Below are 20336 nucleotides of genomic sequence, written 5' to 3' on the forward strand. Positions count from 1 at the left end.
CTTTTACTAACCCTGGACTCAAAAAGATTTAAGTAGCTTGTTATGGATCCAGGGGCATTAGTTTAATACTTGCTCAGGACTTTTGCTTAAGCCTTCCTACTGCTGAACCAAGAAGGGAGGCAAGGGCTTGTGGGTATTGAAGTACACACATCACATTCTTGCATGGTATTAGCTACAGAAACTGATTAATGGAGAAGGTTCAAGCTGGAGGCCTGTAACCAGTGGTGTCCCCCAGGGGTCAATACTTGGTCCAGTCCTGTTCAACATATTCATCAGCGACCTGGACGAGGGGACCGAGTGTATCCTCAGTAAGTTTGCTGATGATACCAAACTGGGAGGGGTGGCTGACACCCCGGAGGGCCGTGCTGCCATCCAGCGAGACCTGGACAGGCTGGAGAGCTGGGCAAGGAAGAACCTCATGAGGTTCAACAGGGAAAAGTGTAGGGTCCTGCACCTGGGGAAGAAGAATGTTAGGCACCAATACAGGTTAGGTGTGGACCTGCTGGAGTCAAGTTCTGAAGAGAAAGATCTGGGGGTCCTGGTAGACAGCAAAATGACAATGAGCAAGCAGTGTGCTCTTGTGGCCACGAAGGCCAATGGAATCCTGGGCTGCATAGGGAAGAGTGTGGCTAGTAGGTCGAGGGAAGTAATTCTCCCCCTCAACTCTGCACTGGTGAGGCCACAACTGGAATACTGCATCCAGTTTTGGGCTCCTCAATTCAAGAGGGATAGGGAACTACTGGAAAGAGTCCAGCGAAGGGCAATGAGGATGATTCAAGGATTGAAGCATCTCCCTTATGAAGAAAGGCTGGGAGAGCTGGGACTCTTTAGCCTGGAGAGGAGAAGGCTGAGGGGAGACCTTATCAATGCTTATAAATATCTAAAGTGTGGGTTGAAGGAGGAGGGAGCCAGACTCTTTTCAGTGGTTGCCAGTGACAGGACGAGGGGCAACAGGCACAAGCTGGAACATAGGAGGTTCCATTCAAATATGAGAAGAAACTTCTTTACGGTGAGGGTGACAGAGCCCTGGAACAGGCTGCCCAGGGAGGTTGTGGAGTCCCCTTCTTTGGAGATTTCCAAGACCCGCCTGGATGCAGTCCTGAGGAACATGATCTCACATGCTCTGGGCAATCCTGCTTTGGCAGGGGAGTTGGACTAGATGATCTTTATGGTCCCTTCCAACTCTAAAAATTCAGTGAAATAATTTAATCATCGCAGGCCAACAGATAACAGAAACTTGCACAAAACTTTGTTTGCAAACCTTATCTGACTAATTCACCTACCACACTTCCAATTTTCTAAGCTGCTAGTCAAGATGATAGGAGCGTGAAAATAAAGCCATCTAAAATGTCTAGATATTCAATGATGTTCTTATTTTATTAGTACTTGCTAAAGGGAAGCTGATGTGAAAGCAACATTAATGTTCAATCTAAAATAAATAAATAATAAAATCCAGATTTATCTCATTCTTCTGTTTATTGCAAAGAATCTCCTACAAGGGGTCTCTAGCAGACAATATGCAAGACATGCATAGCAACTGAAATACAACAATCATAACACCACCGGCCCAGCTCAGCTATCTGATTATGTCTGAAATGACTGAGTATAATTGGTAGGAAGATATTTTAACACAATACAAAGTGATTATTATTATGTTGGAATTAGTTACACCGGCAACTGCTTAGAATTTATTATTAGCATTTTAGCTTTCTTCAGTAACTTTGCTTTCTTAACTGTATTCTCAAGTTCTTTTAATGATCTTCTATCATAAGGACATATAAACAGATACAGATTGTATTTTCTGACAGTTTTTTAAAAATACAGTGTCTTCAAACAGAGTTTACAAGACAACATAAAGAAAGTGAGATAAAACTTAACTGTACAGTCATACACCTTTGCCAAACATCCGGAATTCCAGCAACTCTTGTAGAAAAACATTTCAAAGGTGTTTTTTAGGTTTACTTTTGAAGGTATTTTAGTTTTGTTTTTCATTTGAATTTGAGATCTAAAACAAAATTTAAGACCTCAAAGGAGGTCTAAAACTAAGTTAAGCGTTACATGGACACAGCACTTCAGGATATCATGATCTGGCTTCCATTCTGTTACAGGCATGGCCTACTATCTATTTTTTTTCCTTTTTTTTTTTTTCCTTTTTTCTTTTTTTCTCCCCAGTCTTTTGGGATTTTCCTTTTGCTACAGCTATACTTTGGCATGTGAATAACCTTTGCGTTTCCACAATCAGATCAGACCTGAATGCTTTAAAATCTTCTCGAGTTATCTAATTACACACATTTTTTCAAAAACCTTTCAACTTTGCTTCCCATTCAGGAATTGGAATTTCTTCTTAATTTAAGCCCTTCACATATCACCCCTGTCCTAAATCCATGATGTGTCTATCTGGCCCCAGTACCTGAAGTCACTGGATATAGCATTTTTTCCTTTCTGTTCCAGTGCAAGTCGGAAAGTAGAAAGTTTTCCTCCTAACAGTAACCAATTCAGCTATACAACCCATCTTTTCACATCTTTTTTGCCCAGGACTCTGTCCAGACTATTTTCTCCATTCAAGGTGAAATTTAGAAGCCAATAAATAATCTGTTCCATTGCAAATTGTCCTTGAACTCTTTGCAATTGCACATCAGGACTAAAATAGGAAAAATAATTCCAAAAGGAAGAAAGGCCTTTTTTAATAGTCTAAACAAAAAACCTTAAACCAAACAAAACCCTCTACACATTGTCTGAATTTTCCAATTCTCAGAAGAAAAATATAAGCTATACAGAGATATGCAACATCTAAAGAGTTCCAAAAAGTATCTGGAGCACTGCCATTACAATAATCAAAAGCAAAAAATTACTCAACAAAGTATATTTTATAACAAAGCTAATGGCAAATATAGCTGAAATAAATGAGGTGTCAACATTGTTTAATCAGAAACACACTGCACAGTACCATGACAGGATTTTAACATACTTACCAGAGGAAAACTTTCAGCTTATCCTAAAAATCCTTTGAGGCAGAGTTACCCCCTAAAGGTTTTACCTTATTCTCTTCTCATTCTTATTGTTGTTCTCTGTTAGGCTATAGGAGAGTTCCAAAGCACTAAAACCCTAAAGAAAATCAGAGTAGAAAAAAATAAGAAACCAGGTAGTAATGGAATCCAAGTTATGGATACAATGATCAAATTAAAGAAAATGAGAAGAATTTGGAGGAGTCATTGAACTCCAACAATACCAGTAACTGTTTTGATCTTCAGCATTTTCATGTGAAACATCTACCTCTGGTGGCATTATTCTTCAGCATCATATACTTAGCATTTTATTGTTGATTTTGGGTTTCATCCAGAGTTATTTGGTTTAGTGTATGAAGTTGAGTTTCCAGACTGTTTTGAGAAATCTTCGGTGGGTGCAGAGAGAATTCAACAGACTCTTTCCCTTGGGCTCTGTTAAAGCTCAATCAACTATGACAGAAGACAAGTCCGTCCTCAAAAAGAGTTTGATGATTGTCATTCATCACATTATCAGTTACACTAAAATATTCACTCTCCTTTGGTAAGACAATTGTTCTGAACACTGTTAGCTGATTATTCAACAAATAGAAATTTGTGAGAAACTACTTGCAGCACATTTTGCAATTTTTAAGAAACTTATTTAACTGCTGCGTCTTGACATAGTTGCTGGAAAACTGGAGTATGGACAAATATTTACCTTCTTTCTGATTTAAGAACGTTAATGAAGACTAATTGTAATTCTGCCAACTTCTAGAAAGGAAAGACAACAAATATTTTCAGTGGAAATTTAAAACAAAGAGACTCTCAGAAGAAGAGATATTCTAACCATCTTTTCATATCTATTCATAAATTATAAGAAAATATCTTTTTCCCAGTCAAGGGAAATATATACCAATAGCAACACAAAAAAGTTGCACTGATCCATCAGGAATGCCAGCTTATTTCAAAACTGTGTATGTATAACAAAACACTTAGAAGGAGCTATCTTCAAGTCTGCTTGCTTCATGGTACTTCAGGTCAAAAGAACTGTCATTTTATATTTCCTTTTCTTCTTGTAATACACATTTTTTGACATAGTGACAATGACAATACTGCGACCTAACTGAAAGCTCCCTGGATTCTGACTTCAAGTCTTTGGATCAGGTCAGAGAAAAAGCCAGTAACACTTAATTGCATCAAGAGCAGAACTGCTCTGTTACTATTTAGACTCTCTGAATGGACAGAATAGATTTAGACATCAGATGTGCCTTTTTTTCAATTAAAAAAAAAAATCAGTATGGGTATATCCCAGTATGTATTGACATAAATGTAAAAAATAAAAATCAATATTAATTGATTTATGACAGCCTGATTTTGATGAAATTTTGAAACAGATTCAGTAAAATGGGTCAAGTGATCCCAAGTCATCAACATCAGTCTGGTGTTACACTTCGAAGAAACTTCAGAATTTCAAATTTATCTTATGAAAAGTAAGCAGTCTATACAAGCAGTTTCATAGTATAGGTAAGCCCACAGAGAAGATCAAAGGATTTCCAGAAGAACTAAAGTATTGAACAATATATTTCTATTTTCTTGGTATTTTTACTACAGGTGTCCTAAGCAGACTTGTTCTGTTAAATTGTGACACAAAAAATGTGAAATCATGTGCTGCCAGGACTTTTTGTGCATGAACTTCAAAATTCAAATTGAGGACAAACTATTTCTCAAATTGGTTTCACAGGAACCAGTAAGAGAGGAAAAAAAAGTCCCACAATCTTTATGGCTGTGTGCATCAAACTGGGAATAACACTAGCAATCAGATCCAGTGTCTAAGTACCAACCACTATCAGTTTATGTGGTGTCACAGCAACAGAAGAAAAATAATGATTGCTTTTAGTAACTTTTGCTTAAAACTTTGTCTATCAAACATTTTCAGATTTTATGGAAACCATCTCTATGGTACCAGCAAACCCTATGACAATCTTTGTCCCTTCATTTTAAGTCACCATAAGAGTCAGCAATCCAGTGCTCATATGAAATGCATTCAGATACATGATTTATGTCCTCATTATGGATATCACAGTAGTTTAAGTGTATGATTATTACTCTAATTAGCACCAGTTCTCATACATTGGTATGACAACAACAATTTTGACCAAGATATTGAAATACAGACAACTCCAAAAGCAGGAGCAGTGACAACTCCTATCTCCTGCAGTGACACAGAGCACGAGCTGTTACATAAATTTAATAGTAATCTTTACCTTTTTTCAGATCAAAGGAAATTTTTCCCATGAAACTGTACCCACTACTATCTCAGTTGGAGACCAAAAAACCCAAACATCTTCTCAGCCAACACAAATAGGAGCTAAACTGTAGAGCTTCAGACCTCAAAAGAGAAATTGTCACATTTGAATTTTTATCTGAGGACCATACCAAGATTTCTTCACAGAGGAGAGGAACTCTAATATATATTCGTAACTGAAGTACTACAATATGTGTTTAAAATTAAAAAGAAGAAATGCAATTCTATCAGAGTTAGACATAGCAGTCTAACTCATCAGTTAGACACAGCAGCAGCATTGTGCCCAGGTGCAGAGCTGTGTGTAACATGGCTGAGATAAAGTTAAATTATTTTTCAAGCAGCGCCAAGTTAGCTGTTTTTGAAGAAAAGCTATTATAAATATCAAAAACCCATGGCCACTAGAATAGAACAAAAATCTCCACTGCTACCTGAAGCAAGGTCAAGACCACTGTGGAGGAGTCAAAAGGAAAAGTTCTGGCTAAGACTGTAATGTATAGCTGCCAAAATACCGCATCTGTCACACTGTTTTGTTCATGTTTGTTTATACTCTAATTTGGCAAGCTAATTAGTCACATAGGTATGTCTAATATTTACTACACAGCTTCTGTAGTGGGTAACAGAACTTTATTATTACGGTAGCAACTTAGGTGAGTTCTTGGCTCCTGATTGGCTAACAGTAGAGTTTTCCCTCTCCCTGGTGCTTTGAATATGGCACATCATTAGAAAACAATATTCATTTCCTTCACAAACTTAGGGTTTGTGTTACTTTGTTATAAAACTTTTCCTGCCTCAACAGCACCTAATCTTGTTGCTCAGTTCTATGCTTATCTGCAAATAATAAATAATCCCCTTTAACTGTTTTAAAAACAGAGGGTTTTTCTACAGCATCTCTGCATTCCATTGCTTCTTCAAAAAGTGAGGAGCAAAATCCTGTTTTCGCAGATCTATAATTCTGCAGTACTATCTATTCAAGATAGCCAGCATGGCTTCACCAAGGGCAAGTCCTACCTGACCAACCTAGTGGCCTTCTATGATGGAGTGACTACACCAGTAGACAAGGGAAGAGCTAAGGATTGTCATCTATCTGGACTTCTGTGAAGCCTTTGACATGGTCCCACACAACATCCTTCTCTCTAAATTGGAGAGATCTGGATTTGATGGGTAGACTGTTCAGTGAATGAGGAATTGGTTCGATGGTCACATCCAGAGGGTAGTGGTCAATGGCTCAACGTCCAGATGGACATCAGTGACGAGCGGTGTCCCTCAGGGATCTGTATTGGGACCAGGACTGTTTAATGTCTTCATCAAGGACATAGACGGTGGGACTGAGTGCACCCTCAGCAAGTTTTCAAACAACACTAAGCTGAGTGGTGCAGTTGACATGCTTAAGCAATGGGATGTCATCCAGAGGGATCTCAGCAAACTCGAGAATTGGACCCACCTGAACCTCATGAGATTCAACAAGGCCAAGTGCAGGGTCCTGTACCTGCGTAAGGGCAATCCCTGGTATCAATAAGGCTGGAAGATGAAGAGATTGAGAGCAGCCCTGCCAAGAAGGACCTGGGGGTATTAGTAGATGAAAAGCTGGACATGAGCCAACAATGTGCACTTGCAGCCCAGAATGTCAACCATATCCTGGGCTGCATCAAAAGCAGCATGGCCAGCAGGTCGAGGGAGGTGATTCTGCCCCTCTACTCCGCTCTGGTGAGACCTCACCTGGAGTACTGCATTCAGCTTTGGAGTCCTCAGCACAAGAAGGACATGTTGAAGCGACTCCAGAGGATGGCCACAAAAATGATCAGAGGCTGAAGCACCTCTCCTATGAAGACAGGCTGAGAGAGATGGGGTTGTTCAGCCTGGAGAAGAGAAGAGAGACCTTATAGTATCCTTCCAGTACCTGAAGGGGGCCTACAGGAAACACAAGGAAGGACTCTTTATTAAGGAATGTAGTGAGAAGACAGGAGGGGTAGTGGTTTTAAACCAAAAGAGGGTAGATTTAGACTAGATATAAGGAAGAAAATTTTTAAAGTGTTGAAACACTGGAACAGGTTGCCCAGAGAGGTGGTAGATACCCCATCCCTGGAAACATTCAAGGTCAGGCTGGATGGGGCTCTGAGCAACCTGGTCTAGTTGAAGGGCAAGTGTCGGGTACTGCACCTGGGGAGAAACAACCCCATGCACCAGTACAACTTGGGGGCTCACCTGCTGGAGAGCAGCTCTGTGGAAAAAGACCTGGAAGTCCTGGTGGACAATAGGATGACCATGAGCCAGCAATGTGCCCTTGCGGCCAAAAAGGCCAATGGCATCCTGGGGTGCATCAAGAGCGTGGCAAACAGGTCAAGGGAGGTTACCCTCCCCCTCCACTCTGCCCTGGTGAGGTCGCATCTGGAGTACTGTATCCGGTTCTGGATTCCCAGTTCAAGGTCAGGGAAATGTTGCAGAGAGTACAGCATAAGCCTATGAAGATGATTAGGGGACTAGAACATCTCTCTTATGAGGAAAGGCTGAGAGACCTGGCTCTTTTTAGTCTGGAGAAGACTGTAAGTGTCAGGAGGAGGGGGCCAGTCTTTTTTCAGCAGTGCCTCTGGTCCTTTTTTCAGGACCAGAGGTAACGGGCACAAACTGGAACATAGGAAGTTCTATCTAAACATGAGGAGGAACTTCTTCCCTTTGAGGGTAGCAGAGCACTGGAACAGGCTGCCCAGAGAGGTGGTGGAGTCTCCATCTCTGGAGACACTCAAAACCCACCTGGATGCGTTCCTGTGCAACCTGCTCTAGCTGAACCTGCTCTGGCAGGGGGGGTTGGATAGGTGATCTCCAGAGATCCCTTTCAGCCCTATCATTCTGTGATTCTGTGAAGACGTCCCTGCTCATTGGAGGGGGATTGGACAGATGACCTGTAAAGGTGCCTTCCAACCCAAACTATTCTATGATTCTATTCTTTACCTTTTTCCTCATTTATCAAGGTGATTAGTTTTGCTTCTCACCCTCTGTGTCACATACCTTGACCATATTTTCTTTATTTAAAATCTTCCCAGGAAATTTGGTGAAACATACACAAGGATTTACAAGGAAGTTTTTGCCCTCTGCAGAATCTTCTGAGTGAAAGGGAAGATTAACTATACTCTCATACCGATAATCTTTTGCTGTTTTGTCCCCCAAAGTTGTGGTTTCCTTAAAAAATAATAATAAGAATGATTTTCCGAAATATTTTTTTAAAAGACATACTGGAAATCCCAAACTAGTTCTTGACATTTTGAAATATGGTTTTAGTTTTCATCTTGCCTAAGTTCTTAATTTGATTCCTTAAGACCTGATATAACAGCATATTGGGCAACATTTTCCACAATCAGCTAAACAAAAATGCGGTTGTTTAATATGTGATTAAGAATGCTTCCATCTCCCCTCCCTAAAGGCTGTAATTAACTAACACACTTGACTGTCACTTCTGCTTCTTCTCTTTATGCCACCTGGATAACATATAGAGGATCCAGCATCAGCTCAACATTACATCTTTTTTTTTCTAGTCTGAGATCAAACTGTTGCCACCCCTTTACTCACACACATGCACTCACTATAAGGCTTTGGGTTTGAAAGATCAAACCTTGGGAAAAAGCAATACCCAGGGCTCCATAAAGATTTGTCTCTTCAGTTTCAGTGGGTCTCCCCATCTGCCTAGATATCAGATAAATTGCTGAACCAGTCCAGATGGAAGGAGCTGAGCTGACTGTACAGGTTGGTTGCAAACTAGGTGGGGAGTCAGGAAATCAGATCACCTATACGCTTCCACCCAATTTGATGAACTAAGAGTCAGTGTAGAAGAAGGATGTACTACAAGGCTACTGGTTCCTCTTCTGCTGTCTTGGGTGGTCAGTAAGAAGCCGGTGAAAATAGTTATCTCAAGCCTAGGTAACTGTTTGGAGGCTACCAACCAAAAAAGAATGTTAGTGCTGTGTTGGGCCTGGTCCCAAGTGACTGTAAGATGCCCTGAAAGGAGGAGAGCTTGGCTGTAGAGAGCTAGAGGCTACAATGTTAGGGATGGCTAAATTTTGAACATGATAGTACTTGAGGATTTGATGGAGATGATGTTTCTTGCAACAATTGCACGTTGCAGTGTTTCTTTCTGCAGGAGAGCACTTTTTCTATCAACTGTAAAAGGAATTTAGAGAAACCATGCTCTGACTTACTCATCTAAAATCAGAGACCTGGAGTGGACTGCAGAAATGCTTCCTTTTGGGTGTATTATGGTACTTAAGACTGTAATATATTTTATACTCCTCCCTCATGACAAGCTAGTCAGGAAAATCCTATTTTTTATTATGGCAATTCCACGAACAGCATGCACACAACATTTAGAAAAATATGTTGATAATGACCTGGCTGCAACAGATTTAGTATCTTATTCCTCTTAGCTGGATAGTCAGAAACTTAATTCTTAATAAGCAATTTCTAGGGGCTTATGGTGGATTACCATAATAAGAGACAGAAACACTCATAATTAAAACAGTATTGTCTAAGGAGAGAAAAATACAATTGTGCCTTGTCACAGAATTCAAATAAACACATTTTTGATATGTTCCCAGGTTTTCTGCTTAGGATGTTTTATCTCTTCCTGAGTGTTCAAGACTACTGATGTATTTCACATTGTTTATGCTAGGCTAAAAAACAGAGCTACTTTAGTTTGCATACTTCAAAGTCACTGTTTTAATTTGCTTGAACTGACTTTGGCAGGCAACAAAAGAGGACTAGAGTAAACAGTACGCACACATTCCCCACTCTTCACTACCCACTCAAAAAAGAAAGTTAAAAAAAAAAAAGTAGTAGTTCACCATAGCTTTCTCCCTATTCTTACATTTCTAATGAGCTAAGCTTGTATCTGCTATTGGAGAAACACAGTTGAGACCTGTACGACACATGCTTAAATTTAACACATTCCCATGGCAGTAATGAACAAAGCAGTCCTTCCTTTCAGGAAAATCCTGAACTCACACTCCCCAGGTCCCTGAGCAGTATAGAATTTAGAAGAAAAACAGGAAACACATGTGGAAACCAGATATAACTGACCAAATCTAGCTATTTAAGTAGCCCGGCCAGTGGCTTTTAAATGAATAATCACATCTATCTATATTATGCCTGACTGACCCTTCCCTCCCCCAACAGCTATTCATACTGAAACATTTAGACTGGGTATATGTATAAATATGCAAAGAAACAGGAGATAGTAAAATCTTCACATACATCTTATACTATGAGAGTTTATCATTTTTCCATGTATTTTTGAAAAAGGAATCAATATAACCTGTGCAAAGTTAAAAAAACTAAATTTTTGATCCATAAGAGAATGCACATGGACAGCTAGTGTTCATACCTGCTTCATTAAGCGTACACACATATACACATGTATATAAGCTCAGATACATACATTCCTGTTCAGAAGTTAATCAACGTAAGAGGGTAATATTTTTCCAGTAATGGAAAGTTAGTCATAGCCATAATGATTACTGTTTTGTTTTTGCCTAATCTACCTTACTCTGCCATGATCTCTGATTTTTGAAAGACTCTTAAAATAAACTTTGTTTTATATTTCCCAAAGAGCATCTTACAAATGAAGATGCAACATTTTTATTGTCCTCCAATCCAAGTGGTATAGATACTAGATGTAATATGATGTTGAAAATAAGAGATACTGGAAATATAAAGAACTCTTAGCTCAAAAGATGTAGGCAATGGTAACACAAACTAGACTGCACATGAGCTGGGCTCCTTTTCACATAAAATATTGCTTTCCCACGTGTATTTAATGGAACATCAGGAAAAACATTCAGGCTTTTTAATATTGCCATTGATAAAACACAGTGGGACTCTCAAGAAAAATGTTGTTTCCCTAGAGTTCTGCTGCCAGGACCTTCAATATACAGTGACCTTGCAACCTTCTGCCTGTGACAAAATCTGCAATGTCCTTAGGTTCATATTGAGCCTTTTGGAAAAATCACATCCATCCCTCCGGATGCTCAGAAGACTGAACTCCCCTCAGAAGGGATGAGTTAAATAGCTCTAAACTAACAACATTTTAATAAAGTGGAACAAGAAGGGACAATGGTCATAATAAACTGCAAGAGGCAAGGAACCCTTTTTTCCCCTCAAAGTACAAAAACAATAGTTCAAGTAATTGTCTTTGCAGAGTGACCTCTATGGAAACTGCAGCCCCCCTGCACTCTGCAGTTACTTCTCAGTGACAGGGTCTGGAAGCTACTCTGGGTATTGGAACTGTGGAGCTCAACTCAATTTATGTTGCTTTGTTATCTGCTAGCCACTTTTCCCACTACTTGCTCTATAATAATTTTAGTTTCTCTGCATATGGTGACAAAAAGTTCTTGTTATATTTTCTAAATATATTTTCCTCTTTTATATTCCAGCATTTCTTCATCCAAAAGCTTCAAGATATAGCAGTAGAACAAGCCAGTAAACCAGTTCAGTCATACTGGGCACAATTGTATTGTCTATATTTTTCCCCAAATAAGGTGCAACACTGGAGGGGAGAAAGTTCCCTAAAATGTTGAACAGCATGAAATATCAATCATAGCCATGTATGACTGACCTCTGAGTCATTGCAATAAGTTTAGTTTCCCGAGAGAAACTGAAAATACGTGTTTGTCTTCCAGGGCTCTATTCCTGTGTGTCTCTCCAGGATTGTTTCACCACTTTTTTAATTCACCTGTGTATGTTTTTGGAGTCTAGCTGAAATTAATGGAGCTCTGTGCAGGTGTGTGCCAACAAAGAGCTTATTACCTGCTAACTATCTAAAGTGAGTAATATAATCAACAAAGCCAAAGATGACCTCAACCACGTCTGTAGTGCTGGCTATCCTTCACTAAGTGAAATATCCTGCCTTCTGAACTTCTTTCTTCCAGTGTGCTTCTCAGGGTGGTGAATCAATTTTTACTTAAAATTACTGTCTTAGCAAATGTCTGTCACAGAATTCCCCACAGCAAAAAGCCAGACCTGCCATCACTGGCAGCAGGAGATGTCTGTGGCACTGCTTACCACAGTGAGGATGAGCCGTGGTTAACAAAAAGCACAACAGGCCCTAGGAAGGAGGCTAATGAAACATGGGGTTTGAGAAGAACTGCTCAAACTTTAAATTCCATTCTGCCTAAGCATATGGGGTTTGGGTGGAGGAAGGGTTAAACATTTAATTTGATACAAGCTCTGTAGAACATAAATTAGTGGTGCTCACTGAATGTAGAGAAACCAGCTAAATCAGTGGTGAAAAGTTGCTTTATCCTGGATACAAGAATCAAGAAGTGTAGCTATGTAGAAAAACAAACAAAATACCAGAACAGCCTTGCTGGTTGCTTGCTATAGTCAAAGTAGAAACTTCAAATATCTTTAGTAAAGTTATATTACAAGATAGGTTTGCTAGGCCCAACTCTCTGCCTGTATCCAGCCTCTGCTAAAAATGTACTCTCTTGCATAAAGCTTAGTCCAAGACTATACATCCCACAGATCAGCATATAGCAAACATCTTTCTTGTGGTCAAGTTGGGGTGTGAAAACATACGGGAATTGTTTTTGCTTGGGGAACCTTTAGTCCTGCCTTCATCACATGGACAGATGGGCACCACAGATCTAAATTAATCATTTGGCTCATTATTCTGTTCTGTTTAAGTGTTATTATTCACCTCTACTTCCACACCTGTGGAAGAAATACAAGAATTGCCATGGGTAGGAAGGATAGAAATGGGCAAAAATTTTCTTCAATGATAGTAACTCACCTAATCGGAAAAAAAAAATATTAAAACTGTAAATATTTCTAAGTCCCTTAGGCGCTCTGTACTATGACCACGAGAAATGAGTCTTGCTCTATAATTTTCTGACTTAAAAGAAAGTTCAAATAAAAACAAACAGAAAAAGTGTAGTTTGTTGTCCTGGCTCATTGCCTTAGTGGTTTGGTTGCTAAGAACAATGAAATGCTAAAAGGGCAGTTATACCACAGAGTTCCTTAGCACTGGCTCTGCTTTTATCTTAGTCACTGAAATAGAATGTTTAATCTAGTTGCTAAAAGTAACCTCTTCAGATACACTTTTTGAGATCCACCATAGCAATCCACTTATTCTTGGCATTGCATCTGTAATGCAGCCATATACTGCATTACAGATGCCTTAATCTCCCCGCAGATAGAGAAATACCCTGGGCTAAAGCAGCTGGAATAGACACCTTTCCATTTAAACAGGCCTGGTTAAAAGAAAAGAAAAAAAAAAGAAAAGAAACATTCTGGCATTGTGAGCTTTGACTTAATGTGAACTTTCCTATATTCCAGTCATGAGATTTAACCAAAAACAGCCTTGGGGATATCATGATGGGAAAAGCAAAGTGTGGTGATTGCGTTGGGAATATATTAGCTGGAACGCTGTCTCAGCAGCTGGCCAGCAGCCTTTTGAAAACAGGGTTATTCCAAGAACTATATAAATAAACAGAGACCTTGGGAATTTTTATCCATCCAAAAAAAATCTCTTTGCCAAGCCAACCATTACCCAAACTTTCTCTATATGTGTGCCTCACATGGAGGGTACTTTATACAGAGTAGGAGATGACTAGCTATGTCTGCCAAATGCTTTAAGTTAGGATTTGGCAAGGGCTGATTTGCAAAGGGGAGGAGGAAGAAAAGGGTGTGGGCAAAATGGCTTTTCCAGAGGTCTGCCTTAAAGTAATTATGCAGCTAATTATTACTGGGCTTTCTCTTTATTACTACTTCTGTGCATCAAGAATTATATTTTGCCTTATGTTCACAGGGCCTCAGGTGACAGTTCTTGCTATTAAGTAATCCTCATATAATAATGCCCAGAAATTATAATGCATTATATTGCAGTTCTACATGACAGCTCAGAGAAGCCTCCAGAACCTGAAAATCTTGCTTGTTCAGCAGAGGCTGGGTCAGACTGACAGCTTCAGTTGCCTGGATGTAGAAGGACACCAAAGACATCATCAGAAAACTGCCTTGTCACACCCTATATGATGAGAACCTGCTTAGTCCTTTCTGATGCTTCCTGCTCAACATGGAGTTAGCTATCCTTCCCAGGTCCATCTGAAAGAAATCTGAAATGTGTTTTGTTGCTCTGATAAAAAAAAAAAAAAAAAAAAAAAAAAATCAGTGTTGATATGCCTGGACTTCTATTGATCACAAGGTCAACCAGGAAAACCAGTACAGTTATCATGAAAAAGGCCAAAGGCACAGCTCTCCAGATGGCTGTAGCATTGCTTTGCAAATACTCAATCCTTTTTATTCTTATGGCACAAAAGGGAAAAGGTTAAACATTGAGCAATAGCAGATTAGAGAAGTTATGAACAAAAAAAAAAAGAAGAGCCACAGTGAAAACAAGGCAAGCAAAGCATTTTAAGAGTATTTACCTTGGTAATATTTTTTTTTTTTAAAACAGTTCTTATTTTAAGTCCAGACTTTTTGTCCTACTCCAATCTTTTTATTGGTAGCTGAACTTTTTAATAGTAATGTAAATCTGCTTGGGCTAACATTTATCAGGTTTACTGCTGACAGTATATAACCATAGAGAACAATGCAGAGGGTTTGTGATAATCACATAGTACTGTGAAACATAAATTAACTCCACTTATAGCTATTGACACAAGTGTACAAATAATCTGCACATTCTTTTGACCAAGTCCTAAGTTAATCGATGCCACCATGATGTAATTTATAAGAAGTTGGAATCTACAGGCACTTCTATTTCAGGTTTTCTAGGTACTTTCCAAAGATTAATTAATTTTTATAAAGCCCATGAGAAATCTACTCCTGCTGTACAGATGTGGAAACAGACACAGAGAAGTGATTTGCTCAAATTCACAAAGGAAATGTGAGCCAGTTTGAGAGAAAGAACTTGTCCTTTCTCCTCCTCTCTTGTCTTGCTCCGTTTACTTTTATTAATTGTCAGGTAACAGTGACGAAAGTCATACATACAAAACATGCATAGGGTATCAAGAATGGAAAAGAGAGAAAAATAACTCCACAAAATATATTTTAATGAAAATATGGAAAATGTAATCTGACCTAAGCAACAATTTTTCAGTAATTCATAATGATTTATGGAAGTTAAATGGATAATAAAACTCCATATGGAAATAATAATAAAAGTGTATCACAAACCAATTCAACATTCAAAATATTTCTCATACCACAAAATCATCATTTGTTTATGATTCATTCTATGAAGAATTACATCACGTGTAATTTAATTATGCTCAGACCAAGCATAAGCAGATGAATATTTATCAATTTCAAAATATTTGATGCTTTTATTATAATCAATATTGGTTGGACTAGAAAATTCCTATTCCTAAGTCTAGAATCTCCAGGGACTTGAGAAAAACGGTTTGTTTAGGCTGGTGCAGGTGCTGTGATTCAGCACAATAACACAAAGGCTGCTCAAAGGCTCTATACCAAAGAATCTGTGGCTTCCTTCCCAGTGACTCAAGCCAGATTAATAAACTATAAAAATGAATAGAGCAATAGATCTCCACCCATTTTTAAAAATTATTTACCAGGAATTTCTGTTGTGATGAAACACTCTGGTATCCAAAAATGATACTGACGCCTTCAGGTTGACATGAACAGGATAAAGCTCCACAGCCAAGGGTTATATAACCCTAGAAATTAGGGCAGAAAGTAAAAAAAAAAAAAAAAAATCCACAAGCCAACAGGACTTAACGAAAGCATATAAGTAGCACCTGGCAGTGTGAATGAACACAGTGAAAAACTGCTAAGAAATTATTTTCCCCAATTGTTTCTTAGAAACCATTTCAGAATTTTGAAATGGCTCTCAGATTTTTTTTTTTAATGCGTTGATTTCAAATGCAAAGGTTTCCACAGAAAGCGACATAATTCTGAAGCCAGCAGTAGCAGGTTCAGAAGTTCATTTAAGGTACACCAGGTTAGACATTTAGCAGAAATTGGTATAGCATTTTCTAAACCTACTTAAACAAGAAAATCTCCAGAATGTATAAATTCACTCTAATATTAACATTTCCTTTCTTATGCATTCCAAGTCTGCAAATATATACTACTTAAATGATCTGGCTGACAGGAGGGATGATGTTCCAAGACCACTGTCCACAGTCTTGGAACATCAGCAGGTATTTCCATAAATATTACAGTCCAACAAAATATTTGCTGCTTTTTTTCTCCTTTCAAGAACATTTTGACAGCCATAAACAGCCAGTTATATCAGATATAACATACTCTAGCAATTTACATAAAGATTGCTTTCCCTTGCCACAAGATAGGACCATCTCCTCCCTTCGTTGTCCACATCTTCTGGATTCCTCAGTAGCCCCTGAAGATAGGACAGATCCTTACATTAAGAAGGGGAGCAGTACGAGAAAAACGGGAGACAACCATGTGCCTTGTCTCTGCAGTACCAAAATTAACCGCATCAGGGGTAGCAAAGAAGGAATATATTTTATGGAAACATATCACTAACTTTCCCTAAAGAAAGGGAACATGAAAGGACAGTGATGTCATTACAGGAATGTTCTCAAAGGCCTTTAGATCTTTTCCTGTAGCACCACTTGTAAATCAGATCTGTGGTGAAATTCCTGTGAAGGAATTAAAACAAACAGATCAATAGTCCTGTTGTTATGGACATCTTAGAACTAAATCACTGACAGGCAGACCAATCAGGATGGTTACTGTTAAAATTGCACACAAAATCAGCAAAAGCCTTACCACCTCAGAAACTGTCTACAAGTTTCCCTCAGGTGTTTCTTTATCCACAATTGAAGACACCCAGCAAAAGCTCACAATTTTTTCGCCCCGTGTTCGTATGCCTTTTGGCAGGCAAGAACGCCACATGATAAATTCCTGTAACTGCCAGATTCATTGGCAGACACAGACAGTTCTGGAAGACACTGAGCAGAAGATAAACAAAGATGTCAACGCTGGGAGAGATGGATTTCAGGAAGGTGACGCAATTACAGAATACATTTTAGGTTTTGGTTTCCTGAACGTGAAAAGTCTAATAGCCATCTTGACTTTTACATTCCTAATACTGCATAGTAAATGCTATCTACTGACTCTTGCAATTTGGTAGTTCAGACTCTTGCCACACAAGGTCCTTGTGAGGCTACCATGAAGGATGTCAGAAAGATTTGGCCATCCTAATAGGAAGCTTTCAGAGCAAATAGGTAACAGTTAAGGATTTTAATCTCATTGTAAGTTAGTAGTACAACATGACCATTCATGAATGTTAATGAACACAAGCTAGGAACATAACTTTACAAAATACCTATAAGCTGCTTGCAACAGAAACAAACTTCATTGAGAAAGAAGGCACACTTCTTTCTCAAGGCCTCCACTGTTGTGCACATCAAGTTTAATCACTATCATCTGGGAAATTACTATATCAATGTGTAAATCTGTCTTCAAAATGCCTTTGTTATCAACCAAAATGTCTTTAGAGTTTAATGAATGAAAAAATGTCATTTGGATACTAACATGAAAGACTATCTCTGACATTTGTTACTTTCTTGTTGTCTAGACCAGAAACATCACATGAGGCAGTGACTGTTCTACTCTGTCAAGCCACAAATATTCAGTCTATGGCAAACTCAGGATTTTTGTCAGGAATTCAAACACTTTAACAGAAATTAGAGGGTGGAGCTTCAAATCAGAGGTACCTTGGCTTTCTTATGGCCCAGCAGAAAAATTATGAAGTTCAACAAGAAGTGAAAAGTTCAGCTCTTGGGGCAGAAGCCTAGGCTGTATCAGCACCTGCTGAAAACAGCTTGGCAGTTACAGCAGATGTCAACCTACATACAAGGCAACCGTGTACTTCCATCACAAGCAAGGCAAACCGCGGAACTGGGCTACATCAGGAAGAACAGGGGCAGCAGAAATGGGGAAGACACCATCTTCTTCTGTGCAGCACCAGTCAGGCTGCAGCTGGAAAACTTCATCCAGCTTTAGACCCCTGCTCCAAGAAGAATTTGGAGATTTTTGGGAGATTCCAGTAAAAGGCTTCTAACAGGGTCAGGGGCTTACAGCATGTGGCCTACAAGAAGATCAAAGTAAAAAAGAGGTAGCTAAGGTATGATCTAATGAGATATGAAGAACACTTACGAAGTTGACAGAGTCAAATTACGCTCTGTAGCGTCAAACAACATAACAAGCTATAATGGCCACACCCTGAAGCCAATATTTTAGGAGATTCAGACTGGACATTAATGAAAAAAAAAAGAAAAAACCACCAGGTGGTAGTTTAGCCCTGGAATGTGTTACCCAGGGAGACTCTGTGGTCACCATCTGTGGAGATTTTCAAGAGCAAAGCGTATCAAAGCCATGACTGATCTGATGTACATGCTTCGAGGAGGAAGTTGGACAGGATGACCTTGAAAGGTCCCAGGCAATCAACACTTCTATGACTATAACACCTAATTTCTCTCTCTATATGTGATTAGAGAACATGCAGCAGGCAGGATAGTCATCATCATACAAAGAACAGCAACAACAAAGCTAAGCGCACTACTACTGAATACCGGGCATCTTGGAAAAACTGGAATATACCTCTGTAACAGCAATTCAACTCATAAGAACAGGGTATCATTTGAAATTCATATTCCTGAGAAAAATTCAATGCTAAAGCATGTGTGTCTCTACAAGGCCTGAATGTATAATAATGAACACGTCATCCACAATGAAACATATCCTCTGTTTACACACCATCTGTAATGAAATTCTAATAAAAGTAAGAAAAAAACCTCTCATGAAGTAAGAAGTAGCTGCACTCTAACGATATGGAATATTTTAAGCAGACGCTTAAAGCTAATGGGAAATCGAGTACACAGAAGATCAATTTTCTGGATTTTTGAGAAAAGCATCACTTGTGTACGACAGTAATCCTACAAAATATCCCCTCCCAAATATTTAAAATTCATGAAGTTAATTTAATGCTACTGATTATTAATGTGCACTTGTGTGGACATAAGACGTTTTGGTAACAACGGGGGACAGAAACTGTGCTCCCCAAGACAATTTTGGGGAAATCTTTCAAAGAAATTTTAATTCACCCTTCTTTCTTTCCTATTCAACATATCACATGAGATTCCATGAAAGAGCCTTTTTTTGCGTGTGTGTGAAAAGATTGCTCACAGAGAACTCATTCAACTTTGATACTTCGATGACACTGATTAAGGTGCAGAGAAAACTGAAACAATGCCAGGAATACATGTCTTTTCTCCAAGGGATACTAACTCCATTAGAATTATATAGCTGCAAACAAAGGCAAAATGTATCTAAATCATATTATACCCTGACTTAATGAGAAGGAGAGAGAAAAACTACACTGGAAAAACACTTACAGAATATCTGTCCTCAATGTCTTGCACAGTTTCCTCTAAGCATAACAAATGCAAATATCTTCAGACCTGTCTATATCATTCCTTTTGCAGTTGTTTGAGTGACTACACAAAAATTGAAATCAGAATTTTAAAAAGTTTTTACTTTTCTCCCTTTTCAGCTTTCACCAGAACAGAAGAAATAAATTCCTTACAAACTCAAGACCTCTTAGAGGTGCAAGAAACAAAACCAAAGTAAGCAAGTTTGTGGTTTGCTGTTCAGAAGACAGCAGGTGGAAAAGGATGCAAAATTTCTTTATCACTCACACGTAACATACCTAGAGGAAGGTCTGAATCAATATTTTAATTAAATATCAGTATCACCTGTAAAAAGAGAAATATGCTTTCCAGACCCTTTATCTATTGTTTCATGAGAATAGAAATATAAATTTGTAGCCAACCAACTTGTAAGTAGCATGGAGGACACTATGAATAATCAAAGTTTGACTATCAGGCTTTTAGTCATATGAGGAACATTGTTTTCTTTATTTTAACTTGTCTACATTTCAAGATATTCCACTGTTAAACTAAAACTTCCTGACTTTCCTGCAAGATGCAACTTCAGAATTCACCTAGAATTGCATTACCAAGTCTTTATTTGTATAAGAACATCAGAAAAAGTTTAGAACAGCAGCACAACATCAC

The sequence above is a fragment of the Numenius arquata genome, chromosome 2 (assembly GCF_964106895.1).
Source record: "Numenius arquata chromosome 2, bNumArq3.hap1.1, whole genome shotgun sequence".
Taxonomy (NCBI): domain Eukaryota; kingdom Metazoa; phylum Chordata; class Aves; order Charadriiformes; family Scolopacidae; genus Numenius; species Numenius arquata.